The sequence below is a fragment of the Myotis lucifugus genome, unplaced genomic scaffold (genome assembly GCF_000147115.1).
Source record: "Myotis lucifugus unplaced genomic scaffold, Myoluc2.0 scaffold_0, whole genome shotgun sequence".
Lineage (NCBI taxonomy): Eukaryota > Metazoa > Chordata > Mammalia > Chiroptera > Vespertilionidae > Myotis > Myotis lucifugus.
Window position 1 is genome coordinate 41,345,165 of NW_005871048.1, and position 21,871 is coordinate 41,367,035.

The following is a 21,871-nucleotide window of genomic DNA, read 5'->3' on the forward strand; positions in this document are numbered from 1 at the left end:
TTCTCTCAACCCACCCTCCTCTGGTGTAAAAATGAGCCTTGTTTTGTTTTCAATGTTATTGCTAATATTAGATGCCACCATCTTTCTCTGCGGCATGCAGTCCTGCCTGGGACTGTGGTTTTGGTCTGTTCCTCTCTCTGCCCCCACTTTGGTCCCCCCCCTTTGTTCCCTACACACTGCACTGCAAATAACATGATCTCTACTATTTTTCTTATGCGACATATTGGGAAGTTCTAACCTTATTCATTTACAATCCCTCTCCAGGCTTGATTCTGTTTTATGTTCGAGTTTGTATCAGGTTAACATCAGAAGCAGTGTGACCCTCTGCTGGAGAATGGTTAACTGGAAATGCAAGACACCATGACAAGAAACTCTGCTCTTGGCCCGATGAAAAGCTAGCAGCCTTTAACTTGAGGAATGCAAGGACGGGATTTCTGTTCAGGTTTCCTGAGAAATAGAGTTTCATCAGATGGACCTGGAGATTATTACGCTAAAGTGAAATAAGCCAGTCAGAGAAAGACAAGTACATATGATCTCACTTATATGTGGGATCTAATGAATAAAATAAACTGACAGACAAAATAGAAACAAAATCATGGATAAATGGAACAGACTGACAGCCGTCAGAGGGGAAGAGGCTGGGGGGGGGGGGGGGCTGGATGAAAGAAGGTGAAGGGATTAAACAAACAAAAAAAACCCCATACATATATATGTTACATATATGTGATATATATGTGTGTGTGTTTATGTGTTTGTGTGAGATTATATATATATATATATCACATAGACACAGACAACCTCAAGTGAGGTGATACCCAGAGGGAAAAGGGGGTGGGGGTCGGTGGAGGTGGGCAAAGGAGGAATAAATAGGGACAGAAAGAGACTATGCTTGGGGTGATGAGTGCACAATGCAGTGTGACGATTATGTTTTGTTGAGTTGTACACTTGAAACCCGTACGGTTTTGTGAACCAATGTCACCCCAACAAATTCAATTTTTAAAAAAAAAGGCAACTACTCTAAGCATTTTCTTTTCTTTGGTTTCAAGGATCCATAAAGAACCAAGCCCTGGCGCCATCTGCTGGCAGTTTCCAAAACAGATGCTTGACACAATGGACACCTCCGCCTCCTTGACAGATATTAAGTTCAGGGGGAAAACTGGTAATTTCATAGTAACTTCTGTGTTTTCAACCGCCTGTTACATATGTGAATCGAGAAGAACAGATGGTAAAAGCCTCAGCCACTTACAGTCCCCACAAAGGGCGGTCCCTGCTACGCCACCACTTCCTTTGTTTCTGTAAGAGCTTGTCACCCCACAGAGCTACCTAGAGACCAGAGGCGGCATCTGTACTGCCAGTGGGCCAGCGCTTACCCCGCTCCTGTCCGTGCACCCAGTATCTCGAGAGGAGAGTCCTCTGCCCAAATTCACATCCTCGAACACTTCCACAGACTGGAGACACTTTACACAGAGAAAGCAGGCATGGAATCTGCCTTCACAGGGTTGGGCTCCCATCTCCTACAGAACCATGAGTCTACGTTCACCTCGGGACCCAGAATCTCACATCGGATCCATGTGGGTCTGCTCTCCATAGGAACAGAAACATTTGCTTTCACTTTCCAAGGCTTCGATGAAAGCAGGTGGCTTCCTGGCCTGGTAGCGTCCGCAGTTTATATCTAGCTCCACACTCACCTCAATGCCAGGCAACTCGGCATCAGCAGGCACAGAGCCCGAAATGGCTGGGACACATAAAGCTGCAGGGTTGCTGACCGAGGAGTGAAGCTGTATCCCAGAGAATCCCCATCCATTTCTCTGGGGCAGTGGTCGGCAAACTCATTAGTCAACAGAGCCAAATATCAACAGTACAACGACTGAAATTTCTTTTGAGAGCCAAATTTTTTAAACTTAAACTATATAGGTAGGTACATTGTTATTAACTTAATTAGGGTACTCTTAAGCTGGCCTTTGCTAAAAACATCCTCAATCTGATATAGGTACGTTCGCCAAGGTCGACCCCTTCCAACTCTCCCATCCACACTCGTCTTGTATACTTGTTTTGTCTATCTCCTTTCCGAAAACTGACTTCTGCGCATGGGCCATGAAGTTTCAATCACACTGTACGTGCGCGCCCACACGTCGTGGTATTTTGTGGAAGAGCCACACTCAAGGGGCCAAAGAGCCACATGTGGCTCGAGAGCCGCGGTTTGCCGACCACTGCTCTGGGGAGATAAGCAGGGTGGTTTTGAAGACAGGAAAGTCACGGCTGGGCCGGTTCCCCCCTTCTCTACTCCAGGATATATATTTACTTATTTAAAATGCAGGGAGCCCTTTCCGCTTGCCAGATCATTAGATAAGCACTTTATTTCATTAAGCTCCTCACTTCATCTTAACAACAACCCATGCAATTGGTACCATTTTTGTTTCCACTTAAAAGATATGAAAACAGGCTTAGAGAGAGCTTAAGTAACTCGCTTGAGATCTGAGAGCAAGTAAGTGAGAGAGGCAGGATTCAAACTCATACATCTGATTCCTCTTAGCCAGTACCCTACAGAGCCCCGGGACTTGGGTTTTCACAGGCACTGCTGAAAACACAGTCAGTGCTCCTGTTTGCAGGACGAAGGAAATGGGATAGTCCCCCATACATAGAGAGGTGCTCCCCAAAGCCCTGTGAATGCGTGTAATGGGGAGAGGAGAAGGTGTGTTCGCATCGGGCGCCACCTAATCTCACTTCTTGAACAACACACACACGCAATATAAATCCTCCCCCTTAGTCACCACACCCTCAATGCAGTCACTGAACCATAGTCCTCATCCCCAGCCAGCTGTCTAGGCCCCTCACAGTAGTTTTCTCACACCATCCATGCCTGACGATTGGTTTCTTATGGTTATCTGCAAAAGCACAAATACAAATGCTATTAACTGGTAATAAAACTAGCCAGCCATTTCTAAAACCCAGCGCTGGCAACTGCTCTGTGGTCTTTGGGGACCCTTGGTTTGCCAGATATTTGCTAAAGCAAATATTTCTTTCTGATATTAAAATGCCAAGGGGGACAACCTTGTATTCTGCTCTTTCAAAAATGTATAGAATATTGGGTCAGGAGTAGGGAGGTGGTCTTTTAAGAATCAAAGAAAGCTTTTGGGATTTCTGATTTCAGAAACCACCCACCAGCCTCAATATATAGAATGCATATTTTTTCCAGATAACATTGATTTTTTTAAAGTAGGAATTTGTGCCCTAACCGGTTTGGCTCAGTGGATAGAGCATCGGCCTGCAGACTGAAGGGTCCCAGGTTCAATTCCGGTCAAGGGCATGTACCTTGGTTGAGGGCACATCCCCAGTGGGGGGTGTGCAGGAGGCAGCTGATCAATGCTTCTCTCTCATGGATGTTTCTAATTCTCTATCCCTTCCCTTCCTCTCTGTAAAAAAAAAATCAATAAAAATATATTTAAAGTAGGAATTTGATAAGCAATCATTAACCATCTGTTGGATTCTGACACTGTGCTACATACACACTATGGATACCAAAGAAAGATCTCCGTTCTTTCAAGGTGCTCATAAACTAGTTATGGAGGCATGACCCACACATGAAGGAGCTCAGGAGTTAGACAGGCAGGACACAACCAGGTGTGAGATGGAGAGGTACAGATAGTAGGGACTGTCATGTTCACCAATGGCAACGTTCCACCTGGGAGCAGTCAGAGGGGAAGCCCAGCAATTCTGCCCACTCACTAGCCCCTGGCCAATGCACCTCAGTTATCAGATCTGTAAAATGGCAGAGCTCAGCCATTCATACCACACATTGCTTTGAGCGCCAACAATAAACCAGGCATTATTTGTGGCTCTGGTGGTATAGTGCTGAACAAGATCATGATGCCGCCTTAATGGATTTTACGGTCTGGTGAGGGGGAGGGGAAGGTAGACAATCAATAGATGAATAGAAAAATATAGTATATGGCAGGCAGTAACAAGGAAGAAAAGTATATCAAGGTAAGGGGCTAGAGAGTGTCCAGGAGGGTGGTTAGGGAGATCTCATCAATCAAATAGCACTAGTGGAGTGCAGATATGGATGATGTAAGGGAGCCACCAATTAGACATCTATGGGAAGAGCATTCCTGGGAAAAGGAACGGCAAGGCAGGGCCCTGAGATAGGAATGGCTTCAAACGTTTGAGGAATAGCAAGGATGCCAGTGTGGCCGGATCACCATAAGTGTGGGCATGGTAGAAAATGAAGAGCAGCCAGGAGCCAGATCATGAAGGGTCTTGTAGGTCAAGGTATGGAGTTGAGATGGAAGGCTTACGAACGTGTACCGTAGTACCCAAACCATCTCTGATCCTAAGGGGGGTACTTGAGCAAGATGGCCCTGAACAAGTAGGATCTAGAATGTGGGAGTCCAAATGCCAAGTATTCAAACTTAAGACGATATGGTCTCCTTTGTAGTGATGGAGTAATTTAATTAGGGAAGGAACCGAACTAAGGGGGAAAACGTATCAGGGGTAGAAGTCTGGAGTCCAAGGAGAGAATCAGGCATTTCACGAGCAAATTGGGAACTACATTGTGCCTTTGACCCTCTTTAGGCAGCCAGTACACGATGCCATCCTTCTGACCAGAGATCCCCAATGTGGTGCCCTATTAGAGCCACACAAAGGCTCAGCCTCCTGAACACCAATGTGCCATTCAAAACTCATGGTAACAGGTGGGTGCTAATGTTGAATAAATCCATGCTAATTGGTTAGTGCTTCTCTAATTTCTGACTTTCTATTTACTAGTTCTCCTAATACAAAAGAGAGAACATATTGGCCCCAGACAGTCCAGAAGATGTAAGGTGAAACAGACCACTGAACGCAGGAAACTTAATTGGAGATTCATGTGTTATCTTAAAGCTCATGTGAATGTTGCATTTTCTTCCAGATCTACTTGTAACAACATAACGGCGGTGTTTTATACTATTCAAGGAACAAGCATGACCCTTGAAGACGATATAACACATTTACCCTGTGCTTTGCCACACACACAAAACCCTATACTGTCTCCCCGGGGCTGGACAAGCTCAACTTGGAAAGTATGAAATTGATAACTGAGCTTAACCCAATTAAAACACTCTTGTCTCTAGAAGGACCCTGAGTAGTTGCTAACATTTGGGATTTCAAGGATCATAACTCACTATTGGGGGTAATGTATGAGGCAGGGGGCTCCTAACACAGATTTAGGTGTTTTCTTAAATAAAATCCCTAGTGCCAGGCCAAATTCCACAATTACGTATCTTATGAAAGCACAGGCCATTTCCAATGGGAATTGCATTATTAATAGAAGCTGGAAATACTCTGCATCTTTTTAAAAAATACATATTTTATGGATTTTTTACAGAGAGGAAGGGAGAGGGACAGAGAGTCAGAAACATCGATGAGAGAGAAACATCCATCAGCTGCCTCCTGCACACCCCCTACTGGGGATGTGCCCACAACCAAGGTACATGCCCTTGACCGGAATCGAACCTGGGACCTTTCAGTCCACAGACTGACGCTCTATCTACTGAGTCAAACCAGTTGGGGCTACTCTGCATCTTAACCATCTCAGAACATCCTCAGCAACTATGTGAAGAGCATGTGCAATATGGCAGCTCCATAGCCATTACACAAGTCTGAGCACACTCCTTCAATGCCACATACGCTTAGGAAGTGAGGCTGTTGCAATAAATAAGGACGCATTCACAAAGAAACTGACACTTCTGTTACCTAAATGGTAGTGTACAGCATCTCCGAGGGGCTGTGTTTCTCATAATGTATTTGTTTAATATCTGACAATATCTTAGCTTATACTGTAGTGGGTTTGAGATAAAATGATTACTTATATATACACAGTTGCCCACACAGATGGGAGAATGTGTATTTGGGAAAGAAAAAGAAACTAGAAGGAAAAAACCATCCATTGTGCATGCATCAAGACTACTATGATTGCACAATGCTATATTAATAATATTTTGAGGGACTTACTCTAAATCACTGTCCTTCCTTCCAAATCAGAATCCGCATAATGACGGCTTGCTGGCTACAGAAAAGCAGAGGATGCCATATTGAACGCTGCCCAGGCTTGGGGCTGGGCAGGCTGCTACTGCCACACAGTGAGGGCTGTCGGAACAGCAACCTCAGGAAGCTTCCCCTACTCTGGCCAAGGAGAAAACAAAACATTTACGTTCATGCAATTCCTATTTCCAATTCTCTCACATCTTCAGCAATCATAATAAATAACAAACACAGGATTCTCTATGTAATTCCAGCTGTGGGGTGCAGCATGAAATGTATTAAAGGTAAAGTAAATATGTATACAAACATATTTCATTTTCGTCACTTAATTTTATTCCCTAAATATCTAGCTAATGTTGTATTTATAAGATTAGTTATTTTCCATTTTAATTTTAGGTCTGATATATGGTTTTGTACCAAATTTAAAAATCAATATCCCAAATTCTAAAGTGTTTTTGCTTTAGAGTACAAAAAACATCTCAATATGTGATGGCAGTTTTTCCTTTTACATATATATATATATATACATATATATATTAATTGATTTCAGAGAGGAAGGGAGAGGGAGAGAGAGATAGAAACATCAATGAGAAGAGAGAATCATTGATTGGCTGCCTCCTGCATGCCTGCAACCCAGGCATATGTCCTGACCAGGAATCGAACTGCCACCAGTATAAATTTCAGTATTAGTATCAAAACATACAGCATCATTACATATTGTTCATAGATTCATAAAATCTAAACATATGGACTGGATTCACAACCAAATTCATTATAGCATTGCCTCTGGGTGGGTGGGGGAATATCTGGGCCTTCACCTTTATGTGTAATATTTTATTCTATTTGAAAGAGAAAGAGAAAGAAGAAGTTATGAAGCAAGTATGACCAAATGTTAAAAAAATTTTTTACCTGATATGGTGGTTATGCAAGTGTTTTTCATATTATACTTTCCCTATTTCACTGAAAAGCAAAGGGGGTCAATCCAGTTCATCACAAGATCCTTAATGTGCACGTTAGGGCCAGAGGCAAACAAACAGAGGGTCCCAAGTGTCCTCCTTCCTCCACAGGGTGCTCAGCCTTCCCTCTAAGTACATTCAGGTCTGACATGCATCGAGAACACTGGTGTGAAGGTGCGTTCCATCATTATTCTGCTGGAGCACCTCCATGCCTCCGCCAGCCCTTATATTGAAACATTTAGTGTCAGAACTGAAGGGAACATAACCATCAGCTTTTTTTGGTCTAGAAGATCCCTGCTGGTATCCTGAAACTTCTAAGTTAACAACTGAAAAAATGCCAATAATAAATTTTCAGAGATAAAATAAAGAAAAAAACGAAGGGCACATGTTTTCATATACTACACATACACACACACACACACACACACACACACACACACACACCTATATTCATATATAATCCTCCTATGTAAATAAAATAATTGGAGGAAAAAAAACTTGTTGCTTTATCTTCCTTAGGCATATAACCATTGCCTAAAATTCATTAACTTCCTAAACTCCCACACTGTCCTCAGTGTCTGGTTATAGAAAGAAAAAAAACAGTAGGAAAACATCATTGGAAACCTTAAGAGCAGCAAGATAATGTAGGAAGATGGGAGCTCCTTTTATTTTTATTTGAATTATCCCTGTGCATTTTAGCAAAAAGGAAAATTCTTAATTTGTGCCCTTATTCTAACTCAATAGAGATGCAACACAAGCAGTTTTAGAGACTCTTACCACTCCCAAACACAGCAGATTTGTTAGGAATGGAAACTTGGCAGACACTAATAGAGGAAATTTTAATTTAATTCAAACCATGAATTGCAAGAAATGTGCCCAAGCATTAGAAGCTCCTTGGAGGGAATATTTCTATGAAAATAAAAAGGAAATGTGATTTGGGAGAAATGTATTTTAGGTTATTATTTCTCTGTGCAAGGAAGTTAAAGCTTGTCCCCAAATAAATTTTGTAGTCTAGACTGCAATCTAGGGAGAAATGAGGCTATAATCTACGCATTCCTCTTGCTTTCACAATAGAACCACTCACAGTTGTGATGAGAATTATCCCAAATTATAAGGCATAAAAACTGGCATTGCCTCACATGTTATTAGTCTATTTGCAGATGGCACCACAATTTACAACCCGATCCTATTACAAGAAAGGCTGAGTCCACAAATACTCTGTTTGTGAGCAAGAATGGAGCACGCAGAAAGCACAGCAGTGCCATGTTCTATTTAGGTTTTATAAAATGTACATTGAAACTGTTCCTGAAAGTTATAGAAAATAACTCTGTCTTCTTCAGGCCATTGCAAATCCTTTGGACCGAAAGTGGATATGTAAACCAATAAATATCTTCGTTGCTCTCTAATTTAATCACAAACAATTATACATAATTACTTCATAGAGTGGGAATCTAAAAGGACTTAATATGTTTAACAACTAACAAAACAGCCAGCAAAACTTTAGTTAATTAAGATTCTTCTAGCACAAAATAATAAAAAAAAATATTTGACTATGCAGCTAGCAAATCCAAAAATAAGCAATCTTACTAACAATAGCGAAGAGGCTATTGGCAGATGTTAGGAGATTCATCCCAAACAAAGAAAGACTGAGGGTTCCAAATCTCGGGTTTTTTTTCTGAACTCTTACACTTGTGCGCTGCCCTAAGAATACAGAATTCATGTGAAAGCCAAAATAACCAGTGAATTCATTATATTTATGTTTATGTTGGGACAGATGGAAATCCAAATCACTCCACAAACCTGTCATCTTTGATTCAACAAACAGCTACCGTAATGCTCTTCGTAATGCTCTGGGGTAAGAAGTGCATCTGGATAAATCTCCTTCAGAGGACTTTCCAGCTGTACTCTTCCGTTTTGTCAGATTTGTCTTTGTGTTTATTTTATCACTATTAAATAGTACCTGCTCATCACAAGAAACTTGAAAAATACGGAGAAATTGAGTAAGGGAGGGGGGAAGCCAGCCATAGTCTCACTAGGTAGGAGTAATTATTAAAATCTTAATTATTTCCTTACAATATTTTGCTGAGAATTTTTATATAATTTCAATTATGAAATATATCCAAGATTGTACAAGTTGACTTTATACAGTAAAACACATCATAAAAAACTAGACCTAACTGAACACTTTACCCAACAATAGTATATATATACCCTTCTCAATTGCACATGGAACATTCTCCAGAATAGACAATATGTTAAAGCCATAAAATGAGCCTCAATAATTTTACAAAATTGAAAATAGAAAGAATATGTTTTCCAACCACAATGGAATTAAATTAGAAGTCAATTACAGAAGAAAATTGGGGGAATTCATAAGTGTGGAAATTAAACAACACTCTTAAATAACCAATAAGTCAAAGAAGAATTACCACAAAGAAAATCAGAAAATACTTTAAGATGAGTGAATATATAAACACAGCATACGAAAGCTTCTGGGTGGAGCTAAAGCAGTGATTAGAAGGAAAGAGTGAAGACAACCCACAGAATGGGAGAAAAATACTTGCAAATCATGTATCTCTGCTAAGGCACTTCTATATAGAATACACAAAGAACTCTTACAACCCAACAATAAAAAGACAAATAACACAATTTTTTTTAATGAGCAAGGATTTGTAAAGACACTTATTCAAAAACGTATTAATACTTAGTATCATAAGCCATTAAGGAAATGTAAATCAAAACCATTTCATACACACCAGGATGGCTAAAATAAAAAATAGAAGATAACAAGTGGTGGCAAGGGTGTGGAAAATTAGAATCCTTATGCATTCCTTGTGGTGCTGTAAAAGGTACAGCTGCTTTGAAAACCAGTTAGGCAGTCTCCAAAAGTGTTAGACATAGAGTTACCAATGACTCAGAAATTCTATCCTAGGGATATACCAAAAAGAATTTAAAACAATGACACAAAAACTTGTCCACAAATGTTCATAATAACATTATGCAAAATAAACAAAAAGTGGAAACAACTCAAATGTCAATCATTTAATGAATGGAAAAACAAAAACAGTATGTCCATATAATACAATGGAATATCTATATATATAAAAGCCAAGAGACCAGAAGGACCGGAACAGACCGGTCGCTATGACCTGCACTGCGGCGGCCAACCAGCCTGATCAGGGCCCCGATCAGCACCCCCCAACCTCCCGCAGCCCCTCCCCTCGGCTGGCCCTGCCTCCAATCATCCTCCCACTGGGGGTGGGGCCAGCCAACCTCCCACAGCCCTTCCCGGTCCCCAGCTGGCCCAGCCTGATCAGGCCTGATTGGAGGCAGGGCCAGTGGCCAACCTCCCACGTCCCCTTCCCCCCTGCTGGCCCGGCCCCAATCAGCCCCCATCGGGCGGGCCTGCCGGACCCCACCCATGCATGAATTTGTGCACCGGGCCTCTAGTTAGTCTATAAAAGGAATTGAATACTGAAACATGTTGCAATATGATTAACATTATTGTAACTGAAAGAAGCCATACACAAAAGGTCACATATTATACGATCATTTATATGCAGTCCCAGAATAGGCAAATTCATAAAGACAGAAGTAGATTAGTGGTTGCCAGGGGATGAGGGAAGGGGAGAATGCAGAATGACTGCTAATGGATATGGGGTGCCTTTTTTTGGATGAAAATGGTCTGTAACTGGATAGTGGTGATGGTTGTGCAATTCCAAATATAGTAAAAACCACCGAATTGCAGACTTTTCAAGGGTGAATTTTATGGTATGTGAATTATCAAGTTGAGAACATTTAATATGTAGTAATATTTAAGCACAGTTAACACTGGCACAATCATAAATCATAGACAGAAAAAAATATACAAAGGGATTTGATATCAGGTATTCTTTATGTATATATCATTTAGGATGAATGATCTTTATCATTTACCTTATTGGATTTTTCTTTCAAACTAAAAAAGCAATACATACTTTTATTGCCTTTTAGCAAAAAAATTCCTAAAGGTACCAAAGAAAAAACCAACAAATTCTCCTTTCCCATGACCCTCACTTAATGAGAGCACCTCTTCCTGAGATGACAATGTTAACAGCTAATGTCCACATTCTTCTGTGTTCATAGCAGTGCACCCAAGTGAAAATACTAACACACGCAAAAGGTTTTTCTTTGACTTTACAAAAAGGGGATCATTCTACATACATTTCTCGACAGCCTGCTTTGTTGTAGCCTTTCCCATAGGTCAAGACATATAAATCTAACCCCTTCTTTTTAATAGCTACAGAATATTCCAGAAACAGGGTCATACCACAGCTTATTCGACCACTCTCTATGGGTAGTATTCAAGTTGTTTCCTCTTGTTCCCCATTCAGTGTATACCTTTGTATGTATACTTACAAACCAATTCTTTTATTTCTAGAAGATAAAATTATTCGATCCAAGGTTTAAAGATGAATAAAATCATTGCATTGCTTGGCAATAAAAACGGTTTTTATGTGGCATCAAACATCCTGCTTGGCGGAAATGGGAAAATGCATTTATTTCTCAGCTCAGACTCACAGCCCTGTGAGCAGGTTAGGCTTTGTGTGCAAATACACAAACAAAATACCAATTACAAGTGCTCACCAAACCAGGCGTCAGATTCTGACCGTCTGAGGGGCAAAGGAAGTGTCACAGCAGACACACATCCTGACACAGGAAAAGCCGCTGAGGAAGGAAGCAGCCCAGGGAAATGCTGCTGGGCCAAGCTTTACCTTTTGCCTGCAAAATGCCCCCAACAACAAAAAATTCAGGGGCGTCCCAGGTTCAGGGTGCAGGGATGGTTGTGGGTTAGACTTAGGTTAGGACCACAAGTCCTTTCCTACCATGGGTTCCCTTATTTAGCTCTCCACCTGCTTCTTCTCTTGTTGGCTGGCACACTTTTTAAAGAAGGGCACGTGGGTGGTACGATCCAAGGTCTTAGGTGTTTAAGAATAGCTTTCTATGGCCGTCATACACAAAAGTCAGCTCGACTTACTTTAAATGCTTGGGTCACAGCCTCTTTCTTCCTCCAAATCCGGCAGATACTGCAGTTTTATAAGCCTTCTAGCTCATAGTGATTCTGAAGACAACCCAATTTTGGTTTCTTTGCCGGTGACAAGTGTGTGCATACATATAGAATGTAAATATAGTAAACTGTAAATGCACTGTCGTTAAAATGGCTAACAGCCAAACTGCCTGATCGAATGTAGTCCCAGCGGATCTGAAGTGATAAGACAAGGAAGGAACTCCACATGAACTGTGCCTACAGCAATATGACTGTGGCATCAGTCACTGTGAGTCCTGAAGGCCCAAACAGTCCGGTCACAGCACATTAGCCTGAGGTGATAACTTAGAGACTTTATTCTTCTCTTGCTTCATGTGATCCAATGCCATCAGAAGTTATCTTCCCCGCTGTTGCAGGCTGCCTCGTACCCTTTATTTTTTGGCGGCTGCTATTCCTTTGTCAGAGCGCCACCCTCTGGTGGGAACATGATAGTTATATCCGTGTATATTGTGTGTAGGCTGTAAGACCTTTGATACAAGAGGGAATGTAACTGCCTTCCTCCTCACTCTGGCCAGTTCCCTAGCCTGATCGCAGGCTAGGCCTAGGGACCCTACCCGTGCATGATTTTGTGCGCTGGGCCTATAATATTGGTAATAATTCAAAAAGACCATCCACAACCTTTCTCTTGGGGTTTCTTGCCTACTGGAGAAAAAGTAGAATTTATGGAAACTCAAAATTGAAAAGAAAGACCAACAGGCTTGAAAAGACTGCTTCACGATTCCAATTGTGCATGGTTCCTCCCGCCTCCCAGGTAAGGTGAAGGAATTAGCGCTATTCCACTCTTCTCCTTCTCTTCTGTTCCTCTACCATTCCACCCCCTCACATCTGTCAACCATTTATTTTGTTTTGTTTTTTAATTACATCCAAAATTCATTTGATTTTTGATTGTTCATATATATTTAAAGATGGAAGACTAGGTAACCACCAGACTTATTTCCTACTGTTCTGTATGTGGGTCTCTTTCCATTTCCCAGTAAGTCTGTTCCCCACCAATAGGAAATCCTAGGTGTGTCAGTGGAGCTTGACGACTAGTCAACTTGACTCCAGCTGGGACACTAGACCTGGACATCTCCAAATGCCATATTGGCATTTAGGTTGTGAATACTTCAATTATTATAGTAATAAAGCCATGATGATATACAATGCCTCATCATGTCAGACCAGCCGTGCTTCTCGGTTTCCCATAAAATGTTCAACAAAAATAAAAACTATCCTATTTAATAAAAGCCCAGGGATATAATGGCATAACGACCGGAACAACCGCTCAACCAGTCGCTATGAGGTGCATTGACTACCTCTCTGTCCCTGCCCCCCTTCCCCCCCCCCCGGCCCGCAGGCTCTGTTGGCCGGATGGCAAACGGGGAACCAGGGTGGGTGGGGTGGGACTGATCACTGGTGAGGGGAACCGAGTGGGTGGCGGTGGCGGCGGGGCAGGACTGGGGACTAGCGAGCAGGCGAAAGACGGCCCTGATCGCAGGCTAGGCCTAGGGACCCTACCCGTGCATGATTTTGTGTGCTGGGCCTCTAATATTGGTAATAATTCAAAAAGACCATCCACAAAAGTCCAGTGCACCGTCAATAGGAATGGATTGAGAAATAACATGCTGGGCTCCAGCAGACCGACAGTCTCTCACAGCAAGCAGAGAGAGGCTCTGGCTTGCTCCCACAGTCAGACATAGGCAGACTCATTGAACATGAAATCAATGGACATTGTACTGCTGCACACAAACTGTCTTTTAAACTGGTGGGTGCCACGTCCTCCCCCCATCACTCCCTTCAGCCATTTACACTGTTACAGCTGTTGATCAATCGTATCCACTATCAAGACATAAATAAGGTAGCACTTGTACCTGAGCTAAGCTGAGCCAGGTGACCAGCAGCACCTGTCCCTGTGACGGAAACACATCATGGCCCATAGGCACTCAGATGGTCCTCAAACACCTTCCCATGTGTTCAGTCAGGGATGAAGAAGATGGAACAGAGCAGCAGAGATCCAATTGTCGTGAGCACGATTCACTCTTTAAGACTTTAATGAAGTGGTTGTCTTAGTTCAGTGAGCCACAACAAATTAGCATAGACTGGGTGGCTTATAAACAACAGAAAGTTATTTCTTGCTCTTCTGGAGGCTGGAAGTCCAAGACCAGGGTGCCAGCCCTCCTCCAGGTTGCGGACTGCCAACTTCCAGTTACTGCCTCACATGACAGAAGAGGCGAGAGAGCTCTCTGTGGTCTCTCATAAGGTCCGTAACCCCATTCGTGGGGGCTCTGTCCTCATGACCTAATCACCTCCCAAGGCCCCACCTCCTAATGTCATCACATGAAGATTAGAGTTTCGACATGTGAATTTTAAGGGGACACATTCAGTCCATTGCAGCAATCCTGCATTACACACAAAAGAAATTCTATACTAGAACTACAGAAAGGAAAGAGATTTCTACCAACAAAAGTCACCAGCTGAAATATGCGTATGAAAAACTAAAAAACCACTAAAGCCACTTAGCTTAGGTGGATTCTATTTCTCAGAACAGAGTTGCCTCCAGAAAAGATGAGCCTCCAGACAACTTGCAGTATCCTCTTTGTGCTGCAGAGGGCAGTAGAGGACCGGCCTCTGAGTGCCTGCCACAGGATTCTAAGAACAGGGCTACTCAAGCCACACCAGTTTCAAAGCAACAACTCTTTCTTCCCCAGCTGGTTAAAAACTCCTGTGGCCTCAAAGACTGTCCCTGTTTCCCTCTTCTTCCTGTATGAGTCAGTCTTTAAAGAGCAGGAGCTGGTGAAATAAAAATAACCAAGCCTCACCAAGCTCTGAAATTCCGGAAGTGGTGACTATGAAGGTTCTTGGGAGTGGGGGTTATGAGGACAAACCCGAAAGGAAGTTTTCCTGCTTCCTGCCTGGGGCACAGCCTTCTTCACACCTGAGTGATACCTTTGTTCCTTTCTACACATATAAGATTTCAACCTAGTCTCTTTTCCTGGAATATCTCCAAAGAGGTTCAGAGCATTCCGTCCCAAATTCGCCACTCTGGTACAAGGATTATTTTGAGCTGAAGGCAACTGAGAGGAAGCAGATGCAAGAAAAGTTAGCTGCCCTCCCTCTCTCTACCAGGAAGGGCAAGACTATTCTTAATCACCAGCGACGACTCTAGACTCATCAACCCAGAGCTGAACCAGAGAAATTTACATAGCAAATCTCCCTAAAACAACCCGTATCTTCCATCAGTTTCCCCTCTATATTTACCTTCCCACAATTTACCCCCCACAGAAGCTCAAAGTCCCTTTCCTTTGTCTCATCACTTCTCTACAAAGTTAAGATGCTATAACAGCCCAAATTCTAACCACCCCTTTGAGTTACCCTTCACTGAATTCTCTCCAGTGTATACCCAGACATATCAACAAACTTCAGATTGATTTTCTTATGTTGATATGTCTTTTGTCAGTCTCATTTATAGAGCCTCAGCCAATGAACCTACGATGGGTAAAAGAAAATTTTTTTCTTTCCTACATTCCCTTCCCACCCATCCTTCATGCCCTTCGTGCTAAATAGAGTTTATCATTATTGTTGCCTCTCTAACTTTCCAGCCAAAAACTGCAGGCAGCCCTGCACCCAAGGCAGGCACATGGCTCCTGAACAGCCCTGGGTGCTGAGTGTGGAGGGTGCTGGGGCAGCCTGGGTGGTCTATATGGGCTGTCTGGACATGTGGAATCCGGAGTGGAGTCTACAGAACTGCTGATTTCTCAGTGTTGGATTTTTTAAAAATCCATATCTTTCATGTTATTTATTTCCTTTTACAAATTGTCACTTACTTTTAGTTACACACGTGGATACAAATACAGGCCCACAGTCAATATGTTAAATGTCACATCTAGTTAACTCTCTCCCAGAACCCCAAATCCCAGTCCCTTGCCGGAAGGAACCTCCATGACAGTTTGCCTTGAATTCTCCCAGCCACACTTCTATGCGTGGATAGGCATATAGTCATACTTAGCAAAATATATAGTTTCATTTTCATAGTTGTTGTTAATCATTGCTTTACAGAAGTGACATCAAACTACACCTACTGCTCCGTGACTGTCCTTCTCTTCACTCAACAGGTTTTCAGACAGTGCCCACGCAACTTCATAGACCTAGAGATCTGTCTCAGATTCTGCACTGCCGTGTAACATTCTCTCTGTGTCACACTGTGACACACTCCCCTGTTGATGGATATTTAACCCTTTGTACGTCATAAGCGTCCATGGATGGTTTCCGTTTTGGACGCCTGGCAGTTAACTGGTTAGATACCTTTGCATTTTTTATTATTCTAAAAAATGACACAGTGAATAGCTATGTATTTGTAAATATGTTGCAACAATAAAATCGAAGAAGTAAATATTTCTGTGCAAAAGACATACACATTTAAAAGTTTAATGTGGCTTTAAACTTCTCACTGGGAATGATGAGTGAGGGACCTCGGAGGTGGAGAAGGGTCCAAGGAGCCGCGCTGCCACAGGTCTAAGACAACTGAGACTGCCATGATCGGCAGAGCCTGCTCCCCTGAGGGCATCTGAAGTGGGCTACACAATGGACCTTTGAAAACTCTCAGTGGACGAAGGCTACTCAAGCCGATTTCATAGAATTGAACATGGTCATGAAGCTGATCAGCAAAGCAGCTGCTAGGCACTAGCAGCAACAGACTCACCTCCCCTCTGGGATCCATTCTGGTGCTGCAACACGGCTCCTCCTCTGAATGATGAAGGCAATCCCGAGGAAGTAGATGTGGACACCACCTAAGTCCTGCAGAAGCGGGAACAAGGCTTTTCTCAGTCTTCCCTTCAATAAATAGCAGATTAATGGACAACATGCAATGATCCAACCTTGCTGTGTACAAGCTGCTAAAGTCCATGCGACACTAGATCAGAGTATACAGAACCCATGTACACAGCTTGGTGCAGCCCATTCAACCAATGCCCAGTGCTTGGCTGAATCATCACAAGTGATGAAATGTGCCATTGTGAAGTGAATTCCACTGTCAAGATGATCAGCTGCACACACAATAGAATGGTAGTTGGTCCCTGATGATGACTCGGATGTGGACATTATGAGCCAGGATGGGAAGGGCTCCTCACCTGTAACTATATCTTCCGAATGCATACCCTCCACAACTACTGCTATATTCCACCCGTGGAAGGATGACAATGGGCAGGCACAGACCAATAACTGAAAAAAATTGTGGACTGGCCAATGTTTATTGGTCAATTTACTGTTGTTGTTTTTATTCTGTTAATCCTAGTCACACAGAGGTGCATGATTTGGACAGAAGGCAAGGTTTCACGTAAACCTGATCATCAGAGATCAATGAGATGGTAGGTGTGAAAGTTTAACCATGACTGAGGGTCCACAGTTACAGTAAAGAGCATTCTGGACCTAGCCTGTTTTTCTCAGTAGATAGATCAGCCTGCAGTCTGAATGTCCTGGGTTCGATTCCAGTCAAGGACATGTACCCCGGCTGTAGGCCCGCAGCCCTGGTCAGGGGCATACAGAAGGCAACCAATCAATGTGTTTCTCTCTGTCTCTCCCTCTCCCTTCCGAGAGAGAGAGAGAGAGAGAGAGAGAGAGAGAGAGAGAGTGAGTTCTGGGCAATTTCTGCCTCTGGTGTTAGCTGGTCATATGAAGAAGATGGGTGGCAGTGGTGTTAAGCAAGACCAGACCAGCCCGCCAGGAGAAAAGATCCTGGAAGAGGTCCAACTCACAGCCCTTAGAGATTGTCAAGGTCAACTAGGAAACAAGGGTCTGTTGACAAGTCCACAGGGCAGTCCACCCGTAGTATATATCCATTTCCCCACATCTACACCAACATTAATTTTATGAGTCCTATTGGTGAAAAATGTCATTAAATGTATAGTTCCCTGTTTACTAGTGACAAGGAGAATCTCTTCATGTTTATTGGTCAGTTTACTGTTGTTGTTTTTATTCTGTTAATTGTCTATTAATATCTTTGGCTTATTGAAAATATATCGCCCAACCAGTGTGGCTCAGTGGTTGAGCATCGACCTATGAGCTAGGGAGTCCCAGTTCGATTCCTGGTCGGGGCACATGCCAAGGTTGTGGGCTCGATCCCAAGTGGGGGGTGTAGGAGGCAGCCAATCAATGATTCGCTCTCATCATCCATGTTTCTATCTCTCCCTCTCCTTTCCTCTCTGAAATCAATAAAAATATATTTTTTAAAAAGAAAAATATATCTAACTATCTTTTAATTTGTATTTCCCTGATTCCTAGAGAGGTTAAGCATTCTTTAATGTGTGTTGGTTATTTTTTATTTCCTATTCAGTGAATTTCCTTTTTATATCCTTTGCCAATTTTTCTACTGTGCTGCTTGTCTTGTTCTTATTAATATTGAATTCTTAAGATATACTATTGTTTAAAGGTCTCAAAGTGCAGCCAGTTTTCAGAAAGCAAACATAATTGATGCAACAATCTAAATTAAACTCTAGTCCAAGCCAGTCCTGGGGTTAGCGTATTGCCCCTTGTGTGTGTTGTACACCTACAATAAAGCACAGAAAACGGCCACATGGTAAATTAGTTATCTTCTCCAGCAAATGTCACATGCCTTTTTTCCTCTTCTAAATAAGCTGTTCAAAGAAAGGAGGAAATTGATGCTTAAAAATATCTGTTGGCTTTATCAGCAGCAATCAATAATAGTCCAAATCAGTTTGGGGCTCAGACAACCACAGCATGTATAGAACATCCTCCGGGTATGCAGTAATACTGGTGTTTCCTTAAAAAGATAGCAAAGGATGTTCTAGATCTAGACCCTCCTGGTGGTGGGAGGGATGGGTGGCAGTGGTGCTAAGCAAGACCAGACCAGCCGCCCAGAGAAAAGATCCTGGAAGAGGACCAGCCTGAAGCCCTTAGAGACTGTCATAGTCAATCCAGGAAGCAAGGCAAGTCCACAGGGCAGGAACAGGACCAAAGATAGGAGATGAGCTAAGATTTAGGGCAGAGATGGACCTGGAAAGGAGCTGAGGAGGGAGTGAAGCAAGGCAAGCCCTGGAAGCGTGCTGTTCTGGAGAGGAAGGTCCCCACCCCGCTGTATCAGCCACAAGACACCTTACAGAGTCCTCAGAAGGAGAGGCTTCGCGCAAGTTCTTTGCTCTCACTGTGCAACCCATGGAGGCCTGGGCCCCTCCTGAGAGATGGAGTCATTGGCCTGGGGTGCAGTCTAGGCAACAATGTTTTAAACCTGAAGCTGGGGGTGAGAACTATAAGCTTAAAGAGTCCGTCAGCTGGAGGGGAAGAAAGAGAGGCGGCCACAGTCTCATTCACGTCAACCTCGTTGCTCTGAAGCCAGCCCCTGGGGGAGAGCTTCTCTGGACCCAAAGTCAGGCCTGTGGGGAAAGCAGACCCAAATGCCACCAGGGAAGTCTGATGCCTGGAAGACCTGCAGTGCCAGTCATTACTCCAGGAAACATGGCAGAAGTGGCTGGTTTGAGCAGATGTGTTCCACGTGAAACAGGAAAAAAAAATGAGGAATGTGCCAAGAGAGAAGCGATTTGAAGAAGGCAAGGCAACCGGAGACAAAGGCACCGTGTGGGGAAGGAAGGGAGAGAAGCCCTTCAAATCTGCAATGGTGTCATTGGTTCCCACAGAGAGACAGTTTCGGGCAGAGGAGAGAGGCAGACGACAGGTTGCAGGAGAGGCTTTCTTTATTCTTCTCCCCCTTGTAGGGCTCCCCGTCTGGCCCCATTAGCCCAGCCCCAGGCCCTGAGGCTTGTGGGCTGGAAGTACATTAGGAGCTCCTTCTACACCTGCTGGTCCATTAGGAATGTCTCCTGCCTGTGTCTGGAGTCCACAGAAGAAGCAAATGGTGCTTACCTCCTCCCCCCATGTGGTAGGCCTTTTCCTCACGTCCCAAGTTACTAGATGTAACCCCAGTGAGGAGATGGGGGCTGAGCTCCCTCAACCACCTCCTGCCTGCTCCCTTCCTTGGGACTGGTCCTTGCTTCCATACATCAGCTTAGGTGCAACCAAGAGCCAGCGCCACCTTCTGGAAGCCCTGTTTTCATGCTTCCTTAGGCATGGGGACTTGGTGCTGCCATCCCATTGGTCCTGTTGGTCCCCTTTCCAAGCCCACCACTGCCCCACGCCAGGTTAGTCTTTTCCCTGCCCCCTTTCCCTCTGCCTTGGGAGCCGCAGTCATGGGGCGGGGTCACAGCAGTAATACACATGCATTCACACTTTGCTCCAAGGTGCTGTCTTAACTGGCCTTTCTGTGGGTCTTGATGTCTCTGCCAATATAAGAGTCCTTTCATCATTTTTTAATAACATGAACAGACATATCAACACATTTGTCTCAATCACAAGTCAACAGAGAAAATTCAAACACTTAACAGAGTAAATATGAGAGCTGTCCCCAGGCTGCAATAATCTTCTTGCTGGAACTCAGACAAAACAAACCTTCTCTCATCTCCCGCCCCCCCTCCTTCGGCCACATCCTCCGCACCGAGGCTTGTCACTCCCGGACCCTGATGATCCCACCAATGAATAAACAATTAGGCTTGAAGCGAGTTTCCGGACCAAGCTGAGCCTGCTCTGCCTATGGCCTCATCTGTGATGAATGAGCAGGGATCTTGGAAAACACTGTGCATCATATATCATCCAGGGAACAATTTCTTGGTGTCAACTTTTTAAAAAGTGATTTCTAAGAGGGCTTTAAAAAAAACCACCACAAGACATCACCACATTGCTTCCGTTTTATAGAATCCTTCAATATGCTCGGATGAAAGAAACAGTCCACTGTAATTAATCTAAGCCTGTGGACAGTCCCCTAAGGTCTGATGGGTATTGGGCCAAGCCTGATGGATGGATGAGAGGCAACATAGGGTATCAGCCCTGTTTGCAGCCAGCCTCAAGGATATTGAGATGAACCTTGTGTCTCTTGTCAGCTCTCTGCACAAACAGGGCAGAAATAAAATCCAAACCAGGGGCTCTGCTGATAACCTGCGTACACAGAAAGGGTATGTTGTCTCTGGACCTAGCAAAGCTACTACTGTGTCTCAGGTCCTCCACTGGGATTGAGGATGGATGCAGCTTGGAGCAGAAGCAGTGTGTGCACCTATACCGATATTACTCTGTGCAGATGTGCCCCTTTGCTTCCAGCCAGGCCCCTCCCCCGTCCCTTAACCACTAGATTCCAGGAGTAAAGCCAGGAACAGCCAGCCCATCAATCCAAATATCTATCTCCAAGAAATGATGTTGGACATTTTCCCTCAAAGCCTGGATGTTACTAAGCACCTCCAATGGTCAGATTCTATCTTCTTCTTCCTCCGTTCCTGAGTGTAGATTTTTTATTTTCCTACCCCATAATTCTTGGTGGGGAAAAGATACAATATTATACATTATTGATAATATGGCCCAGGTAGTCTGCCTTACTAAGCCATACTAAACTATACACATCAACATCTATTCTCACCATCTCAATGAGTACAGCATCAGGGTCAAAGATAAACCAATTACTTTCTGAGTTGCCAAAGGTTCATTAGTGGAAAAAACGGTCCTAGTGATGGAAGAGAACATGCCGCCCACTGCCCACAGGTAACAGCTGCCTATTGTCAGACCGGGCCGGTAGGAGGCCGAGGGAACATCGAGTCTCAGTCCTGATTATGTCTCGGGGTCACGCTGGGTCTTTGTTCTCTCTCTGCCTCACCTTCCTCCTCTGTGGAATGAGAACACTGGCTGTCTCCCACGAGGGCCAGGGGGAGGCGTCCCTAATGAGGGACTTGGCAGCAGCTGATAGCTGTCCTGTGTGGAACAGCACGTCCTTGTTAGCCCGCAT

The 21,871-nt window shown here is 43.6% G+C and overlaps 1 pseudogene; it reads right to left on the bottom strand.

Annotated features, from left to right (window-relative positions):
- LOC111825551 overlaps positions 1-21,871 on the bottom strand; it is a 56,722-nt pseudogene extending 34,851 nt beyond the window's left edge.